Below are 19,159 nucleotides of genomic sequence, written 5' to 3' on the forward strand. Positions count from 1 at the left end.
CTTATTCGTATTCTGTTTCATGCTTGACCATACTTATTCACAAATTTGTTTTTTAAAACTAGCAGGCAGGAGAATTTCAAAGAGCTTTTTTTCAAGTTGTCCACCATAACACACAGACTGTGAAAAAACCCAGCCCAGAACATCGTCCTATTTAAGAGACGTGTGGCCAGAATTGGTTTGCATTAAAGGCCCCGCAGTATTTGATCTAAACTTCATTCCGTTTCCACAGTAACTGTTTTTCATTAGCTGTATCAAGTGGAATATGCCATTGTAAATGAGATGGGTGAGATTATTTGTTTTCACATCATTTCCGTCTCTTTTGTGAGCTGTCAGCCTATTCTTGTTTACTGGCCTTTCATGGAACTTTTCCTATTTTATCTTTAATCTTATGATAGGTTCAGGATGAAGACCAAGAGGACTTTGATTTTCACCTCTGTAGCTGCTTTGAATAATGGATAACTCAGTCATCAAATTACAAGCTTTCTGATGAAAGGTCATCGACCTGAAACATGAACTCTCTTTCTCTCTCCACAGATGTTGCCAGACCTGCTGAGTATTTCCAGCATTATCTGTTTTTATTTTCGATTTCCAGCATTTGCAGTATTTTGCTTTTGTAGGTGTTTTCTTGTATCATTTGAGCATATTGCCAGAGATGAACTATGATAGTAAATGGTGCTGAAAGACTGGGCTGAATTTTGTCAGCCCTCTAGGGATGGCCTGGGAGCCAGGGGGCCCATAAAATATTGAGGGATGGTGGGGAGTGGAGGGCCCATCGCCTTTCCAATGCCATTCAATTTTGTCAGGGCCGGGAAAGGCTGAGAATGGCCTTCCTGCCCAGAGGCCAATGGCCACTTTTGGGCCTCTTCTTGCTGCCGTTGGCAGTTAACCAGTGGTGTGGGGTGCTTGAAGGATGGGGACCTCCGCCACCTGGTGGTCAGAAAAACCTGGTGTCCTCCATGTAGGCTGGGGTGGTTGGGGCCACCAGCCTGGGCAATCTGTGGCACTCAGAGGTTTCCTGGCAGCAAAGGCCACCCCTATGCCATCATCTCCCCACACTGTCCCTCAACAACCCACAACCCCCACCTCCCCTCCCTGGGGCCTGCCTGACTGACCCCGGTGAGCCGACCCCACTTACCTGAATTCCAGGCCTCCTGCAGTTCCAGCGGTGGCTAAGGCTCCCGGTGGCGCTGCTCAGACTGCTGATCTGCCGGCCCTCTGATTGGCCAGCAGCTCTTGGAGGTGGGTTCTGAACGGGAAACCAGGCAGTTAATTGCCTGAATGCTGTAAAATGCAGCTGCAGGTTCTCCAAATGGCTGAGGCGGTGTTCCCCTGGTGTTGGGACCCTGCTGCCTGCAAAAAATTCAGCCCAGTATCGCAGTTTAAAATGGTCACCTGTCACTCATCTACTCTTACCTGTGCTCTCACTTTATTTATCAATTGTCAATCAGCGCAGTAATTTTTACATTCACAATTAAGCATGGCTCGTGATTTAACTTGGCTCAGTAAGCGTGAGAGTATTGTCGTCCTAACTTGCAAAAGATATCCTCCCAACTCTCTTATTTTTCCCCTAATGAAGGCAGGACTGACTGCTGCTTGCATATGGGTTCTAAGATGCCCAAAGCTTGCCAGTAGATAGTCCAAGTGACCATTCTCCATGAAATGGATTCTCCCTTTCTCTTAGCTCCTGGCACTGTGCACTCTACCCAGCTGAGAGGGCATGCAGGCAATGGTGTTGGGATTGTTAAATTGTACATTGGGTGACCTGGGATGATGTTGCCCTGATTTTCCTATGAGGCAATGATTGACCTCGATATAGCACCTTTAGTGTGGTGCAGGGTGAGATCAGTGAGAGCAGGAAATGTGTGAGGCAACTTATGTGCTCCACCTTGTCACAACATGTCACACCACGTCATTGACACACATAATTTAGACTTTAGACGCAATAAACTCCCCTGCAAACAGTGTTTACTTTAACATTGATAGAAACAATGTGAAACAGCTGACCTGCCTTCTGGAAATGGTACTACATAGCCAATTTATAATAACAATACGCAGTTTCTGTCTGTCCACTCTGTTGTGATTGGCTGGCTGCTTGATTTGATGGACAGAGCCAGGTGCACGCGGAGGCATGTTGGGTGTGCGGAGCACTGAGTGCGTGACTCACCTGCAGCTGCCAACAGTGAGCAGCAGGGTGGCACGGTGGCAGGGTAGGGTGTGTGGTTGATGGAGAAAAAGAACAGCGAAAGGTCAGGGAAATGTAATAACAGTGGAGCTCAGGAATAGGAAGGGTGCAGTCACGATGTTGGAGGTTTACTACAGACCTCCCAACAGCCAGCGGGAGGTAGAGGAGCAGATATGTAGACAGATTTTGGAAAGATTTAAAGGTAACAGGGTGATGAGTGATTTTAACTTCCTCTATACTGACTGGGACTCACTTAGTGCTAGGGGCTTGGATGGGGCAGAATTTGTAAGGAGCATCCAGGAGGGCTTCTTGAAACAATATGTAGATAGTCCAACTAGGGAAGGGGCTGTACTGGACCTGGTATTGGGGAATGAGCCCGGCCAGGTGGTCGAAGTTTTAGTGGGGGAGCATTTCGGGAGCAGTGACCATAATTCCATAAGTTTTAAGGTACTTGTGGATAAGGATAAGAGTAGTCCTCGGGTGAAGGTGCTAAATTGGGAGAAGGCTAATTATAACAATATTAGGCAGGAACTGAAGAATTTAGATTGGGGGCGGCTGTTTGAGGGTAAATCAACATCTGACATGTGGGAGTCTTTCAAACATCAGCTGATTAGAATCCAGGACCAGCATGTTCCTGTGAGGAAGAAAGACAAGTTTGGCAAGTTTCGGGAAGCTTGGATAACATGGGATATTGTGAGCCTAGTCAAAAAGAAAAAGGAAGCATTTGTAAGGGCTGGAAGGCTAGGAACAGACGAAGCACTTGAGGAATATAAAGACAGTGGGAAGGAACTTAAACAAGGAGTTAGAAGGGGTAAAAGGGGTCATGAAAAGTCATTGGCAAACAGGATTAAGGAAAATCCCAAGGCTTTTTATACATATATAAAGAGCAAGAGGGTAACCAGGGAAAGGGTTGGCCCACTCAAGGACAGAGATGGGAATCTATGCGTGGAACCAGAGGAAATGGGCGAGGTACTAAATGAGTACTAAATCAGTATTCACCAAGGAGAAGGACTTGGTGGATGATGAGCCTAGGGAAGGGAGTGCAGATAGTCTCAGTCATCTCGTTATCAAAAAGGAGGAGGTGTTGGGTGTCTTGCAAAGCATTAAGGTAGATAAGTCCCCAGGGCCTGATGGGATCTACCCTAGAATACTGAGGGAGGCAAGGGAAGAAATTGCTGGGGCCTTGACAGAAATCTTTGCATCCTCATTGGCTACAGGTGAGGTCCCAGAGGACTGGAGAATAGCCAATGTTGTTCCTTTGTTTAAGAAGGGTGGCAAGGATAATCCAGGAAATTATAGGCCGGTGAGCTTTACGTCAGTGGTAGGGAAACTATTAGAGAGGATTCTTCGGGACAGGATTTACTCCCATTTGGAAACAAACGAACCTATTAGCGAGAGACAGCATGGTTTTGTGAAGGGGAGGTCGTGTCTTACTAATTTGATTGAGTTTTTTGAGGAAGTGACGAAGATGATTGATGAGGGAAGGGCAGTGGAGGTTATCTATATGGATTTTAGTAAAGCCTTTGACAAGGTCCCGCATGGCAGACTGGTGCAAAAGGTGAAGTCACACGGGATCAGAGGTGAGCTGGCAGTCATTGAACACAGAGGGTATCAGTGGATGGGTGTTTTTCTGAATGGAAGGATGTGACTAGTGGTGTTCCGCAGGGATCAGTGCTGGGACCTTTGCTGTTTGTAGTATATATAAATGATTTGGATGAAAATGTAGCTGGTCTGATTAGTAAGTTTGCGGACGACACAAAGGTTGGTGGAGTTGCGGATAATGATGAGGATTGTCAGAGGATACAGCAGGATATAGATCAGTTGGAGACTTGGGCAGAGAAATGGCAGATGGAGTTTAATTCTGACAAATGTGAGGTAATGCATTTTTGAAGGTCTAATGCAGGTGGGAGGTATACAGTAAATGGCAGAACCCTTAGGAGTATTGACAGACAGAGAGATCTGGGCGTACAGGTCCACAGGTCACTGAAAGTGGCAACGCAGGTGGATAAGGTAGTCAAGAAGGCATTCGGCATGCTTGCCTTCATTGGTCGGGGCATAGAGTATAAAAATTGGCAAGTCATGTTGCAGCTGTACAGAACTTTAGTTAGGCCACACTTACAATATTGTGTGCAATTCTGGTCGCCACACTACCAGAAGGACGTGGAGGCTTTGGAAAGGGTACAGAGGAGGTTTACCAGGATGTTGCCTGGTCTGGAGGGCATTAGCTATGAGGAGAGGTTGAAAAAACTCGGATTGTTTTCACTGGAACGATGGAGGTGGAGGGGCGACATGATAGAGTTTACAAAGTTATGAGCGGCATGGACAGAGTGGATAGTCAGAAGCTTTTTCCCAGGGTGGAAGAGTCAGTTACTAGGGGACATAGGTTTAAGGTGCGAGGGGCAAAGTTTAGAGGGGATGTGCGAGGCAAGTTCTTTACACAGAGGGTGGTGAGTGCCTGGAACTTGTTGCCGGGGGAGGTGGTGGAAGCAGATACCATAGAGACGTTTAAGAGCCATCTTGACAAATATATGAATAGGAAGGAAATAGAGGGATACGGAGCCCGGAAGTGCAGAAGGTGTTAGTTTCGGCAGGCATCAAGATCGGCGCAGGCCTGGAGGGCCGAATGGCCTGTTCCTGTGGTGTACTGTTCTTTGTACCCTGGCTGGTGGGATTGGGGAGTGGGGGATGGGGAATAGCATGGAGGAGGTGGGGGGATGGCATGGAGGTGGGGGGAGCGGTATGTGACCGGGATACGGCATGGGTCGATATGGGCGGGGAACGGCATGGGTGATGATGGCATGGGATGGGGGTGCGGCCTGGGGCGGAAGGACATGGTTGGTATGCTATGGAGGGTGGGGATAGGCTGGAATGAGAGGGATTGAATGGGGGATGGGGATGATATGAACCGATGAATGGAGCGGCATGGGCTGGGAATTTAATGAAGCAATGAAGATATTGTTTTGCGGGTCTCCACTGGTATATATGCAATTCTGGCTAATATTTACCCCTCAACCAACATCACTAAAATGTGATGCATCTTACTGATGCATTTCCTACATTACAACAGTGACTACACTTTACAAAATACTTCATCAGCTGTAAACAAATTTGGGACCTCCTGAGGTTGTAAATCATGCTAAAGAAATGCAAGTTTTTGTGATAAAAATTCAGGTTTCTTATATTTGCCTTGCTTAAAAATGTAACAACTTCCAAAAATCTGCATTTTCTTTTCCAACTGCAAGCTTGACATGCATTGAGAAAGCAGCCAGCAAGGTTCGCTGCATTGCTAACACCTGTACCTCAGTCTGAATTCATTTTGATGGGATTATGGAAAACAAAGATCGCTGAATCTATTTGCACGGTATTATTATTTATCAAAGTGAATATTTCTTGCCAATTGGATTCACTTCAAAGGCTCCCAAACCACCAGCGTTTTCACTGCAGGTTGTTGCTGAGTTAAACCGGTCATGTGACTGCACAGTCAGACTGTGTTATACCGTGTCATACTGATGTTGAGCACATCAGTTCAGCCTACACACAGCACACTTGGCAATGTTTCATGGCTGATAACGGAGAACTATGCATGTCTGCAACTGGAGTCATGTGAGTTTCTCAGGGCTGCTTCTTTTGTCGAATAGAGTGGAGGACTGCACAGAGCTGGGGAATTGGTGAACTGGCACACAGTGCCTGAGAGACCCTGGTCACTGAATAGTACTGCAACTTATATTTTAAGGAGCAGGGTTCTCAAGCCATTGAGGTTTCGAAAGCTGTTGGAATTGGAAACTGACTCACTTGTAAGAAGCACAGCGAGGACAAACAGATCTTACTGATCTGCTTCAGTACACCAGTGGTTAGGTAATGAGTAATTTTTGAAAAATTGTTAATGGGATGTGAGTATCACTGCGAGGCCAGTATTTGTTGCCCATCCCTAAGCGCTGAACTATGGAGTGACAGGTAAGTATTCCGGATATGTTTATTCAGGTTTGTTTAAATTTAATAATATTTTGACAGGTAATAAACACACAGCAACACCGAAAAAGTGAATTCGCAGAAAGCCAAGTGGTGGGAATCGAAACACTGATGAGTATTCTCATAGCACTTTCAACATGAAGCGGGGGGGGGGGACTGGAATTAATTTGACAGCTCATTCACAGGCACGATGGGCCGAGTAGCCTCATTCTGTGCTATATAATTCTACAGGATAGTAAACATTCACCACAGCAGCAGCAGATAAATGAGGGAGGTGAACAAAGGAATGATGGAGGAGTTGGGTTTTGAGGAAGCTTTTGAAGGTGTGGAGAGGAGGTGCAAGGTCTTAGGGATGAGCGGGGCTGGAGGCTGTGTCATTGATAGTGGAATGGTTGGTGGAATGCAGAGCAGGGCAGTGAACTGGGACATTGGGCTGGCCGAAAGGACACAGACAACTTGCAGCAAGGCCCAGGAGGATCTGTAAATCAGGATGAGAATTTTGATGGGCTGCTGGACCAGGATGGCATTGGTGACAGACAGCTATTCATATTGTGCCTTTGACACATCCCAAGGCACCTCCCAGGACAGCTATAAATCAAAATTAGACACCCAGCCACATAAGGAGATATTAGGGCAGATGACCAAAAGCTTGGTCAAAAGAGTTTTAAGGAATGTCTCAAAGGAAAAATGACAAATAGAGAGTTGAAGAGATTTTTTTTTTTTTTTAGAGATACAGCACTGAAACAGGCCCTTCGGCCCACCGAGTCTGTGCCGAACATCAACCACTCATTTATACTAATCCTACACTAATCCCATATTCCTGCCAAACATCCCCACCTGTCCCTATATTTCCCTACCACCTACCTATACTAGTGACAATTTATAATGGCCAATTTACCTATCAACCTGCAAGTCTTTTGTCTTGTGGGAGGAAACCGGAGCACCCGGAGAAAACCCACGCAGACGCAGGGAGAACTTGCAAACTCCACACAGGCAGTACCCAGAATCGAACCCGGGTCCCTGAAGCTGTGAGGCTGCGGTGCTAACCACTGCGCCACTGTGCCGCCCTTTAGAGAGGGCATTCAGCAGTCTGGACCAAGGCAACTGAAGGCACGGCCATAGTGGAGCAATTAAATTCGGGGATGTTCAAGAGGCCAGAATTAGAGCAGCACAGATATCTCAGAGTGTTGTGGAGCTGGAGGAGATTACAGAGATAGGGAGGGATTTGAAAACAAGATTTAGGTGTGGGTGGTGAGGGGCGAGGTGGGGGTTTGTGTGGGGAGGGGGCGAGGTGGGGTTTTGTGGGGGAGGGGGTGAGGTGGGGTTTGTGTGGGGGAGGGGAGGGGAGGGGGCGATTTGGGGTTTTGTGGGGGAGGGGGTGAGGGGGGTTTGTGTGGGGGAGGGGGCTAGGTGGGGTATTGTGGGGGAGGGGGCACGGTGGGTTTGTGTGGGGGAAGGGGCGAGGTCGGGTTTTGTGGGGGAGGGGGTGAGGTGAGGGGTTGTGAGGGAGGGGGCACGGTGGGGTTTGCGGGGGAGGGGGCGAGCTGGGGTTTGTGGGGGCGGGGGCATGATGGAGTTTGTGGGGGAGGGAGCACGATGGGGTTTGTGGGTGAGGTGGGGTTTGTGGGGTAGGGGTCACGGTGGGGTTTGTCGGGGAGGGGTCACGGTGGGGTTTGTGGGAGTGGGGGTACGGTGGGGTTTGTAGGGGAGGGAGCACGGTGGGGTTTGTGGGTGAGGGGGCAAGGTGGGGTTTGTGGGGGAGGGAGCATGATGGGGTTTGTGGGGGAGGGGGCACGGTGGGGTTTGTGAGGGAGGGAGCATGATGGGGTTTGTGGGGGAGGGGGCATGATGGGGTTTGTGGGGGAGGGAGCACAGTGGGGTTTGTGGGGGATGGGTCACGGTGGGGTTTGTGGGTGGGGGGGTGAGGTGCGGTTTGTGGGGGAGGGAGCACGGTGAGGTTTGTGGGGTAGGGGTCACGGTGGGGTTTGTGGGGGAGTGAGCACGATGGGGTTTGTGGGGGAGGGGGCACGGTGGGGTTTGTGAGGGAGGGAGCACGGTGGGGTTTGTGGGGGAGGGGTCACGGTGGGGTTTGTGGGGGAGGGGTCACGGTGGGGTTTGTGGGGGAGGGGGCATGGTGGGGTTTGTGAGGGAGGGAGCACGGTGGGGTTTGTGGGGGAGGGGTCACGGTGGGGTTTGTGGGGGAGGGGTCACGGTGGGGTTTGTGGGGGAGGGGGCATGGTGGGATTTGTGGGGGAGGGGGCATGGTGGGGTTTGTGGGGGAGGGGTCACGGTGGGGTTTGTGGGGGAGGGGTCACGGTGGGGTTTGTGGGGGAGGGGGCATGGTGGGATTTGTGGGGGAGGGGGCATGGTGGGGTTTGTGGGGGAGGGGTCACGGTGGGGTTTGTGGGGAGGGAGCACGATGGGTTTTGTGGGGGAGGGGGCATGATCGGGTTAGTGGGGGAGGGAGCACGGTGGGGTTTGTGGGGGATGGGTCACGGTGGGGTTTGTGGGGGAGGGAGCACGGTGGGGTTTGTGGGGGATGGGTCACGGTGGGGTTTGTGGGGGAGGGAGCACGGTGGGGTTTGTGGGGGAGGGGGCACGGTGGGGTTTGTGGGGGAGGGAGCACGATGGGGTTTGTGGGGGAGGGGGCACGGTGGGTTTGTGGCGGAGGGAGCACGGTGGGGTTTGTGGGGGAGGGGGGCTAGGTGGGGTATTGTGGGGGAGGGGGCACGGTGGGTTTGTGTGGGGGAAGGGGCGAGGTCGGGTTTTGTGGGGGAGGGGGTGAGGTGAGGGGTTGTGAGGGAGGGGGCACGGTGGGGTTTGCGGGGGAGGGGGCGAGGTGGGGTTTGTGGGGGCGGGGGCATGGTGGAGTTTGTGGGGGAGGGAGCACAGTGGGGTTTGTGGGTGCGGGGGCATGGTGGAGTTTGTGGGGGAGGGAGCACGATGGGGTTTGTGGGTGAGGTGGGGTTTGTGGGGTAGGGGTCACAGTGGGGTTTGTCGGGGAGGGGGCATGGTGGGGTTTGTGGGGGTGGGGGCACGGTGGGGTTTGTAGGGAAGGGAGCACAGTGGGGTTTGTGGGTGAGGGGGCAAGGTGGGGTCTGTGTGGGGGAGGGGGGCTAGGTGGGGTATTGTGGGGGAGGGGGCACGGTGGGTTTGTGTGGGGGAAGGGGCCAGGTCGGGTTTTGTGGGGGAGGGGGTGAGGTGAGGGGTTGTGAGGGTGGGGGCACGGTGGGGTTTGCGGGGGAGGGGGCGAGGTGGGGTTTGTGGGGTAGGGGCATGGTGGGGTTTGTGGGGGAGGTGGCATGGTGGGGTTTATGGGGGAGGGGGCACGGTGGGGTTTGTAGGGGAGGGAGCACGGTGGGGTTTGTGGGTGAGGGGGCAAGGTGGGGTTTGTGGGGGAGGGGTCACGGTGGGGTTTGTGGGGGAGGGAGCATGATGGGGTTTGTGGGGGAGGGGGCATGATGGGGTTTGTGGGGGAGGGAGCACGGTGGGGTTTGTGGGGGATGGGTCACGGTGGGGTTTGTGGGGGAGGGAGCACGATGGGGTTTGTGGGGGAGGGGTCACGGTGGGGTTTGTGGGGGAGGGGGCATGGTGGGGTTTGTGGGGGAGGGAGCACGGTGGGGTTTGTGGGGGAGGGTGCACGGTGGGGTTTGTGGGGGAGGGAGCACGGTGAGGTTTGTGGGGGAGAGGTCACGGTGGGGTTTGTGGGGGAGGGGTCATGGTGGGGTTTGTGGGGGAGGTGGCAAGGTGGGGTTTGTGGGGGAGGGGTCACGGTGGGGTTTGTGGGGGAGGGGGCAAGGTGGGGATTGTGAGTGAGGGGGTGAGGTGGGATTTGTGGAGGAGGGGGCATGATGGGGTTTGTGGGGGAGGGGGCGAGGTGGGGTTTGGGGGGAGGGGTCACGGTGGGGTTTGTGGGTGAGGGGGTGAGGAGGGGTTTGTGGGGGAGGGAGCACGGTGGGGTTTGTGGGGGAGGGGTCACGGTGGGGTTTGTGGGGGAGGGAGAACGGTGGGGTTTGTGGGGGAGGGGGCACGGTGGGGTTTGTGGGGGAGGGGTCACGGTGGGGTTTGTGGGGGAGGGGGCAAGGTGGGGTTTGTGGGGGATGGGTCATGGTGGGGTTTGTGGGGGAGGGGGCAAGGTGGGGATTGTGAGGGAGGGGGTGAGGTGGGATTTGTGGAGGAGGGGGCATGATGGGGTTTGTGGGGGAGGGGGCGAGGTGGGGTTTGTGGGGGAGGGGTCACGGTGGGGTTTGTGGGTGAGGGGGTGAGGTGGGGTTTGTAGGGGAGGGAGCACGGTGGGGTTTGTGGAGGATGGGTCATGGTGGGGCTTTGTGGGGGAGGGGGTGAGGTGGGGTTTGTGTGGGGGAGGGGAGAATGCGACTTGGGGTTTTGTGGGGTTTGTGGGCGAGGGGGGTTTGTGTGGGGGAGGGTGCGAGGTGGGGTCTGTGTGGGGGAGGGGGGCTAGGTGGGGTATTGTGGGGGAGGGGGCACGGTGGGTTTGTTTGGGGGAAGGGGCGAGGTCGGGTTTTGTGGGGGAGGGGGTGAGGTGAGGGGTTGTGAGGGAGGGGGCACGGTGGGGTTTGCGAGGGAGGGGGCGAGGTGGGGTTTGTGGGGTAGGGGCATGGTGGGGTTTGTGGGGGAGGTGGCATGGTGGGGTTTATGGGGGAGGGGGCACGGTGGGGTTTGTAGGGGAGGGAGCACGGTGGGGTTTGTGGGTGAGGGGGCAAGGTGGGGTTTGTGGGGGAGGGGTCACGGTGGGGTTTGTGGGGGAGGGAGCATGATGGGGTTTGTGGGGGAGGGGGCATGATGGGGTTTGTGGGGGAGGGGGCATGATGGGGTTTGTGGGGGAGGGAGCACGGTGGGGTTTGTGGGGGATGGGTCACGGTGGGGTTTGTGGGGGAGGGAGCACGATGGGGTTTGTGGGGGAGGGGTCACGGTGGGGTTTGTGGGGGAGGGGGCATGGTGGGGTTTGTGGGGGAGGGGGCACGGTGGGGTTTGTCGGGGAGGGAGCATGATGGGGTTTGTTGGGGAGGGGGCACTGTGGGGTTTGTGGGGGAGGGAGCAGGGTGGGGTTTGTGGGGGAGGGAGCAGGGTGGGGTTTGTGGGGGAGGGGTCACGGTGGGGTTTGTGGGGGCACGGTGGGGTTTGTGGGGGAGGGGGCACGGTGGGGTTTGTGGGGGAGGGGTCACGGTGGGGTTTGTGGGGGAGGGGGCACGGTGGGGTTTGTGGGGGAGGGGCGAAGTGGGGTTTGTGGGGGAGGGGGCACGGTGGGGTTTGTGGGGGAGGGAGCACGGTGGGGTTTGTGGGGGGGTGGGGCACGGTGGGGTTTTTGGGGGAGTGGGCGAGGTGGGGTTTGTGGGGGAGGGGGCGAGGTGGGGCTTGTGGGGGAGGGGGCGAGGTGGGGTTTGTGGGTGAGGGGGCACGCTGGGGTTTGTGGGGGAGGGGGCACGGTGGTGTTTGCGGGTGGGGGGCGAGTTGGGGTTTTTGGGGGAGAGGGCACGGTGCAGTTTGTGGGGGAGGGGGCACGGTGGGGTTCGTGGGGGAGGTGGCGAGGTGGGGATTGTAGGGGAGGGGTGAGGTGGGGTTTGTGGGGGAGGTGGCACATGGGGTTTGTGGGGGATGGGGCGAGGTGGGGTTTGTGGGGGAGGGAGCAGGGTGGGGTTTGTGGGGGAGGGAGCAGGGTGGGGTTTGTGGGGGAGGGGTCACGGTGGTGTTTGTGGGGGAGGTGGCAAGGTGGGGTTTGTGGGGGAGGGGGCACGGTGGTGTTTGCGGGTGGGGGGCGAGTTGGGGTTTTTGGGGGAGAGGGCACGGTGCGGTTTGTGGGGGAGGCTGCATGGTGGGGTTTGTGGGGGAGGGGGCGAGGTGGGATTAGTGGGGGAGGGGGTGAGGTGGGGTTTGTGGGGGAGGGGGCGAGGTGGGGTTTGTGGGGGAGGGGGTGAGGTGGGGTTTGTGGGGGAGGGGTGAGGTGGGGTTTGTGGGGGAGGGGGCGAGGTGGGGATTGTGGGGGAGGGGGTGAGGTGGGGTTTGTGGGGGAGGCTGCATGGTGGGGTTTGTGGGGGAGGGGGCGAGGTGGGGATTGTGGGGGAAGGGGTGAGGTGGGGTTTGTGGGGGAGGGGGCGAGGTGCGGTTTGTGGGGGAGGGGGCGAGGTGCGGTTTGTGGGGGAGGCTGCATGGTGAGGTTTGTGGGGGAGGGGGCGAGGTGGGGATTGTGGGGGAAGGGGCGAGGTGGGGTTTGTGGGGGAGGGGGGTGAGGTGCGGTTTGTGGGGGAGGCTGCATGGTGGGGTTTGTGGGGGAGGGGCCGAGGTGGGGTTAGTGGGGGAGGGGGTGAGGTGGGGTTTGTGGGGGAGGGGGTGAGGTGGGGATTGTGGGGGAGGGGGTGAGGTGTGGTTTGTGGGGGAGGTGGCACGGTGGGGTTTGTGGGGGAGGGGGCGAGGTGCGGTTTGTGGGGGAGGCTGCATGGTGGGGTTTGTGGGGGAGGTGGCATGGTGGGGTTTATGGGGGAGGGGGCACGGTGGGGTTTGTAGGGGAGGGAGCACGGTGGGGTTTGTGGGTGAGGGGGCAAGGTGGGGTTTGTGGGGGAGGGGTCACGGTGGGGTTTGTGGGGGAGGGAGCATGATGGGGTTTGTGGGGGAGGGGGCATGATGGGGTTTGTGGGGGAGGGGGCATGATGGGGTTTGTGGGGGAGGGAGCACGGTGGGGTTTGTGGGGGATGGGTCACGGTGGGGTTTGTGGGGGAGGGAGCACGATGGGGTTTGTGGGGGAGAGGTCACGGTGGGGTTTGTGGGGGAGGGGGCATGGTGGGGTTTGTGGGGGAGGGGGCACGGTGGGGTTTGTCGGGGAGGGAGCATGATGGGGTTTGTGGGGGAGGGGGCACTGTGGGGTTTGTGGGGGAGGGAGCAGGGTGGGGTTTGTGGGGGAGGGAGCAGGTTGGGGTTTGTGGGGGAGGGGTCACGGTGGGGTTTGTGGGGGAGGGGGCACGGTGGGGTTTGTGGGGGAGGGGTCACGGTGGGGTTTGTGGGGGAGGGGTCACGGTGGGGTTTGTGGGGGAGGGGGCACGGTGGGGTTTGTGGGGGAGGGGCGAAGTGGGGTTTGTGGGGGAGGGGGCACGGTGGGGTTTGTGGGGGAGGGAGCACGGTGGGGTTTGTGGGGGGGTGGGGCACGGTGGGGTATTTGGGGGAGTGGGCGAGGTGGGGTTTGTGGGGGAGGGGGCGAGGTGGGGTTTGTGGGGGAGGTGGCATGGTGTGGTTTATGGGGGAGGGGGCACGGTGGGGTTTGTAGGGGAGGGAGCACGGTGGGGTTTGTGGGTGAGGGGGCAAGGTGGGGTTTGTGGGGGAGGGGTCACGGTGGGGTTTGTGGGGGAGGGAGCATGATGGGGTTTGTGGGGGAGGGGGCATGATGGGGTTTGTGGGGGAGGGGGCATGATGGGGTTTGTGGGGGAGGGAGCACGGTGGGGTTTGTGGGGGATGGGTCACGGTGGGGTTTGTGGGGGAGGGAGCACGATGGGGTTTGTGGGGGAGGGGTCACGGTGGGGTTTGTGGGGGAGGGGGCATGGTGGGGTTTGTGGGGGAGGGGGCACGGTGGGGTTTGTCGGGGAGGGAGCATGATGGGGTTTGTTGGGGAGGGGGCACTGTGGGGTTTGTGGGGGAGGGAGCAGGGTGGGGTTTGTGGGGGAGGGAGCAGGGTGGGGTTTGTGGGGGAGGGGTCACGGTGGGGTTTGTGGGGGAGGGGGCACGGTGGGGTTTGTGGGGGAGGGGGCACGGTGGGGTTTGTGGGGGAGGGGTCACGGTGGGGTTTGTGGGGGAGGGGTCACGGTGGGGTTTGTGGGGGAGGGGGCACGGTGGGGTTTGTGGGGGAGGGGCGAAGTGGGGTTTGTGGGGGAGGGGGCACGGTGGGGTTTGTGGGGGAGGGAGCACGGTGGGGTTTGTGGGGGGGTGGGGCACGGTGGGGTTTTTGGGGGAGTGGGCGAGGTGGGGTTTGTGGGGGAGGGGGCGAGGTGGGGCTTGTGGGGGAGGGGGCGAGGTGGGGTTTGTGGGTGAGGGGGCACGCTGGGGTTTGTGGGGGAGGGGGCACGGTGGTGTTTGCGGGTGGGGGGCGAGTTGGGGTTTTTGGGGGAGAGGGCACGGTGCAGTTTGTGGGGGAGGGGGCACGGTGGGGTTCGTGGGGGAGGTGGCGAGGTGGGGATTGTAGGGGAGGGGTGAGGTGGGGTTTGTGGGGGAGGTGGCACATGGGGTTTGTGGGGGATGGGGCGAGGTGGGGTTTGTGGGGGAGGGAGCAGGGTGGGGTTTGTGGGGGAGGGAGCAGGGTGGGGTTTGTGGGGGAGGGGTCACGGTGGTGTTTGTGGGGGAGGTGGCAAGGTGGGGTTTGTGGGGGAGGGGGCACGGTGGTGTTTGCGGGTGGGGGGCGAGTTGGGGTTTTTGGGGGAGAGGGCACGGTGCGGTTTGTGGGGGAGGCTGCATGGTGGGGTTTGTGGGGGAGGGGGCGAGGTGGGATTAGTGGGGGAGGGGGTGAGGTGGGGTTTGTGGGGGAGGGGGCGAGGTGGGGTTTGTGGGGGAGGGGGTGAGGTGGGGTTTGTGGGGGAGGGGTGAGGTGGGGTTTGTGGGGGAGGGGGCGAGGTGGGGATTGTGGGGGAGGGGGTGAGGTGGGGTTTGTGGGGGAGGCTGCATGGTGGGGTTTGTGGGGGAGGGGGCGAGGTGGGGATTGTGGGGGAAGGGGTGAGGTGGGGTTTGTGGGGGAGGGGGCGAGGTGCGGTTTGTGGGGGAGGGGGCGAGGTGCGGTTTGTGGGGGAGGCTGCATGGTGGGGTTTGTGGGGGAGGGGGCGAGGTGGGGATTGTGGGGGAAGGGGCGAGGTGGGGTTTGTGGGGGAGGGGGGTGAGGTGCGGTTTGTGGGGGAGGCTGCATGGTGGGGTTTGTGGGGGAGGGGGCGAGGTGGGGTTAGTGGGGGAGGGGGTGAGGTGGGGTTTGTGGGGGAGGGGGCGAGGTGGGGATTGTGGGGGAGGGGGTGAGGTGGGGTTTGTGGGGGAGGTGGCACGGTGGGGTTTGTGGGGGAGGGGGCGAGGTGCGGTTTGTGGGGGAGGCTGCATGGTGGGGTTTGTGGGGGAGGGGGCGAGGTGGGGATTGTGGGGGAGGGGGTGAGGTGGGGTTTGTGGGGGAGGTGGCACGGTGGGGTTTGTGGGGGATGGGGCGAGGTGGGGATTGTGGGGGAGGTGGCACGGTGGGGTTTGTGGGGGTGGGGGCGAGGTGGGGTTTGTGGGGGAGGGGGTGAGGTGGGGTTTGTGGGGTCGGATGAATGGTGGGGTTTGCGGTGGGTGCACCGACAGTAATTGCCTTCTGTGACATGCCAAGCCTGTGGAAAAGGGAGTCAAGGCTAGAAAAGTTTTGAACATTTTTGTAGTTCCCTCGGGGGCCACGTGGAGCAGGAGGATTCCCCAGGACCTACATGGAAATGTTGGCCCTTCTCCCTCTCTCCCCCAGCTGGAATTCTCTTCCCCATGCCCTCACTTTGTGCCAAGTACCAATTGTGTTCCTGGCAGCAACATCTTGCCGCCTGGTTTACTGGCTGGACTGCTCCTTTACGCCATATTCCCAGCTCCTTTGGTCAGGAAGTTGACTCGTGCTGAATGGTCCATCAAAATTAGGCTTGGCTTTCCCGTTGACACTGCCGGACATCCTGCCCATTCCCTTCGGGTGTTGAAACGAAATGCCGTGAATCACCTTGATATGGACTCGACATCCCGGGAATAAAAACATGAACAAGATGGAATAATAACATGTTCTCCCAGCAGGACTGTTGATTCATCCAGCAGCTGTAACATGATCAGTTGAAGAGCCATTCTCACCTGAGCAACCCTGGCGAATCAGTGTGAATTTTTCTGCATCTAGCCTCCTAATCTGAATTTTGTGACAAATTGGGTGCAGTGTTCATCAGATCATTTGGAAGAAGCTCAGTTTGTTTTGCATTGGCTTTTAAAGCACGAAGAAGGAAAATAAATGTTCATCCTCTCGAACTGGACTGGATTTGAAAATCTAAAAGAAGAATGGGAGCACTCTCGTCTCTCATTCAGAAAGTTCTGGGTTTAAGGCCCACTCCAGAGACTTGAGACTGACAGTCCAACGCAGTACTGAGGGAGTGCTGCACAGCTGAACGGATGCCAAACTGAGGCCCAGTCTGCTCTCTCAAGTGGATGTAAAAGATCCCATGGCATGATTTGGAAGAAGAGCAGGGGAGTTCTTATTGGTGTCCTGGCCAAGATTTATCCCTCAACCAATGCCACCAAAAATGACATTATCTGGTCCTTACCACATTGCTGTTTGTGGGAGCTTGCTGTGCGGGAATTGGCTGCTGCGTTTCCTACAACAGTGACTACAATTCAAGGAAGTACTTCATTGGCTGTAAAGCACTTTGGGTGATCTTGGGGTTGTGAAAGGAGCTATCTAAATGCAAATCTATCTTCCTTCTTACTGCCCACCCAGAGTATTCCTTTCCTCTTTTGTCACCTGAATCCTATGTCTACTGAGATTTGCTTAAACCAAGAATTAATCCATTTTCTTTCTGAAGCTTATTCCATAATTCTGAGGTTCTGTTGTTGAAGAAGTTATTTCCAAAATGTAGCTCATAGTTTATTGGGTTCAGTTATATCTTCTGGCTCTCCTGGTCAATTCCGACATTCAATACCTCCCCATATCTAATGCAGTAAAATGATAAACAATGTTGTGATTTAGTAATCCACTGGAATGACAGGATGTTTCTGTCATGTTGCTACGGTGTATTGTAACATTCAGTAGGGTTGATTTTAACTCATGCCAAGCAGTGAGGATGGAGCATATGGTCAGTTAAAATTGCTGCAGTGTTACTGCTCTCTACTATTATAATCAGGCAGTTTTTAATTAGCTGTGTGCCTCACCAGAGACAGTCTGGGGGCCTCATTAAAACATGCAAATCAGGGACCTATCACCCATTGAAGATCTCAGTGCCATTTCAACACAGATGTCCCAGTACAACCCAGTGCAGTGGTTCTGGAAGCAGTATTTAAAGGGCTGCTGAGCTGTAGGCAGTTACATCGCAGCAGTTGTGTGTCATCTTGGTGTTTGGTTTGTCAAGGCAGTTTGCAGCTTCCAGATCACTGCTTTCTGATAGTCACTTACTCTCAGTAAACGCTATCTGCTATCTATCATGGGTGCTATTATAGCCAGTTTAATTTGGATTGTAGAACATTCAGAGAAGAAGAAGCACAACTGGGTCTATCAGAAGACGGTAGGTGAGGAGGATGCTCGTAGGAAGCCATACACAGGATGTGCAGGTCCTGAGTTACTTGCTTGGATCTGTCTGAAGAGCAGTGCCTGCATCCTCCCACAATAGGACTTTGATAGTTATTTATATTAGATTCAATCTATGATGCTCTGACACTGCAGGGAGCCTTGTTCCAAAAAGATAATTATACTTCTTAAAGCAGCTACAACACAGCGTAAAGAGGTTACAGTGCAATGGTTAGATTCTTTGGAAAATTAAACAGTGAAAGAGGTGTTGGTATCCAACCTGACTAACGTCACAAGGTTAATTTAAGTGAGTGAGCAATAATTTGGCAGATGGTGAGAAGATGTGAGGTTGTTTACTTTGGTAGGAAGAATACAAACGTAGAATATTATTTACATGGAGAGAGACTGCACAGTGCTGCAATACAGAGGGACCTGGGAGTCCTTGTACACAAGAAGTCAGCATGTATGCATAGCAAGTAATTAGGAAGGCAAATGGAATGTTGACCTTTATTGCAAGGAGGATGGAGTATAAAAGTAGGGAAGTCTTGCTACAATTGTACAGGGCATTGGTGAGACCACACCTAGAGTACTGTGTGCAGTTTTGGTCACCTTACTTAAGGAGGGATATACTTGCATTGGAAGCAGTTCAGAGAAGGTTCACTAGGCTGTTCCTGGAATGAAGGGGTTGTCTTATGAGGAAAGGTTGAGCAGTTTGGGCCTATACTCATTGGAGTTTAGAAGAAGGAGAGGTGATCTTATTGAAATGTATAAGATTCTGAGGGGTCTTGGCAGGGTAGATGCTGAGAGGATGTTTCCCCTCATAGGGGAATCCAGAACTAGGAGGCACCATTTCAAAACAAGGGGTCTCCCTTTTAAGATGGAGATGAGGAGGAATTTCTTCTCTCAGAGGGTCATAAACCTTTGGAATTCTTTTCCCCAGAGAGCAGTTGAGATTGGGTCATTGAGTATATTCAAGGCTGAGTTAGACAGATTGACAAGCGAGTCAAGGGTTATGGGGGTGCCAGCAGGAAAGTGGAGTTAAGGCCACAATCAGATCAACCATGATGTTATTGAATGGTGGAGCATGTTCGAGGGGCCGAATGGCCTACTCCCGCTCCTATTTCTTTTCTAATTTTTGTCTTGCTTTGAGCATATCCACTCAGAGTACTCCAACTCCAAGTTCAGGCATATTAACATGAGAACATACCCTCGGCAGGCTTTTTGATCAATAATGTTCTTCGTCCCTCATCTAGCAGCCATCTGTTCTCCTTCCATAACTGAGGTAACACATATTACCTAACCTGCCAATACCTAGCCTGGGTACCTTCTCGATGTATATGACTGGACAAGGCTTCAATCACTATTTGTTTGATTAACCTTTAATGTTTATATAGAAAGCCTTTTACGTAGATATTTATTTAGAAACACATAGCTTTACTCTTTAAACTAAAAGCCTTACTTTATATCTGGAAGCTTTCAAAGCTTTTCACTTACTAACCTGATGGTTCTGGGGCTCAAGCCGAGCCAGTGTCTGTCAAAAGCACCACGGTCACAACTTTTTCCTTCACTGGCTCCTTCCAGTCTGGCACAGGGGACACCTGATACATTGCTCACTTTACAACACACAGCTGCATTCAACAGCTCACCAGTGACCTGCTCGCCAGGGCTGCCCACTACATTACCTTCCCCACTGACCTCAGCAGTCAACAGGAGCGAGCTGGGCAATTCACAGAGGTGTTGGCTTCCCTCATTGACTG

The 19,159-nt window shown here is 55.1% G+C and overlaps 1 protein-coding gene across 4 annotated transcripts in view; it reads left to right on the top strand.

Moving 5' to 3' along the window:
* Nucleotides 1-5,720: 5,720 nt before the first annotated feature.
* ppef1 (protein phosphatase, EF-hand calcium binding domain 1) overlaps nucleotides 5,721-19,159 on the top strand; it is a 194,423-nt gene continuing 180,984 nt past the window's right edge. For 3 of the 4 annotated variants that reach the window (XM_068039832.1, XM_068039835.1, XM_068039834.1), the window contains exon 1: nucleotides 5,743-6,037. The gene's annotated coding sequence lies outside the window, so the exon portion shown is untranslated. Of the gene's footprint in view, nucleotides 6,038-19,159 lie in introns of all 4 variants that reach the window. The other variant, XM_068039833.1, reaches the window with a different exon arrangement.

Source organism: Heterodontus francisci, chromosome 10, assembly GCF_036365525.1.
Source record: "Heterodontus francisci isolate sHetFra1 chromosome 10, sHetFra1.hap1, whole genome shotgun sequence".
NCBI lineage: Eukaryota > Metazoa > Chordata > Chondrichthyes > Heterodontiformes > Heterodontidae > Heterodontus > Heterodontus francisci.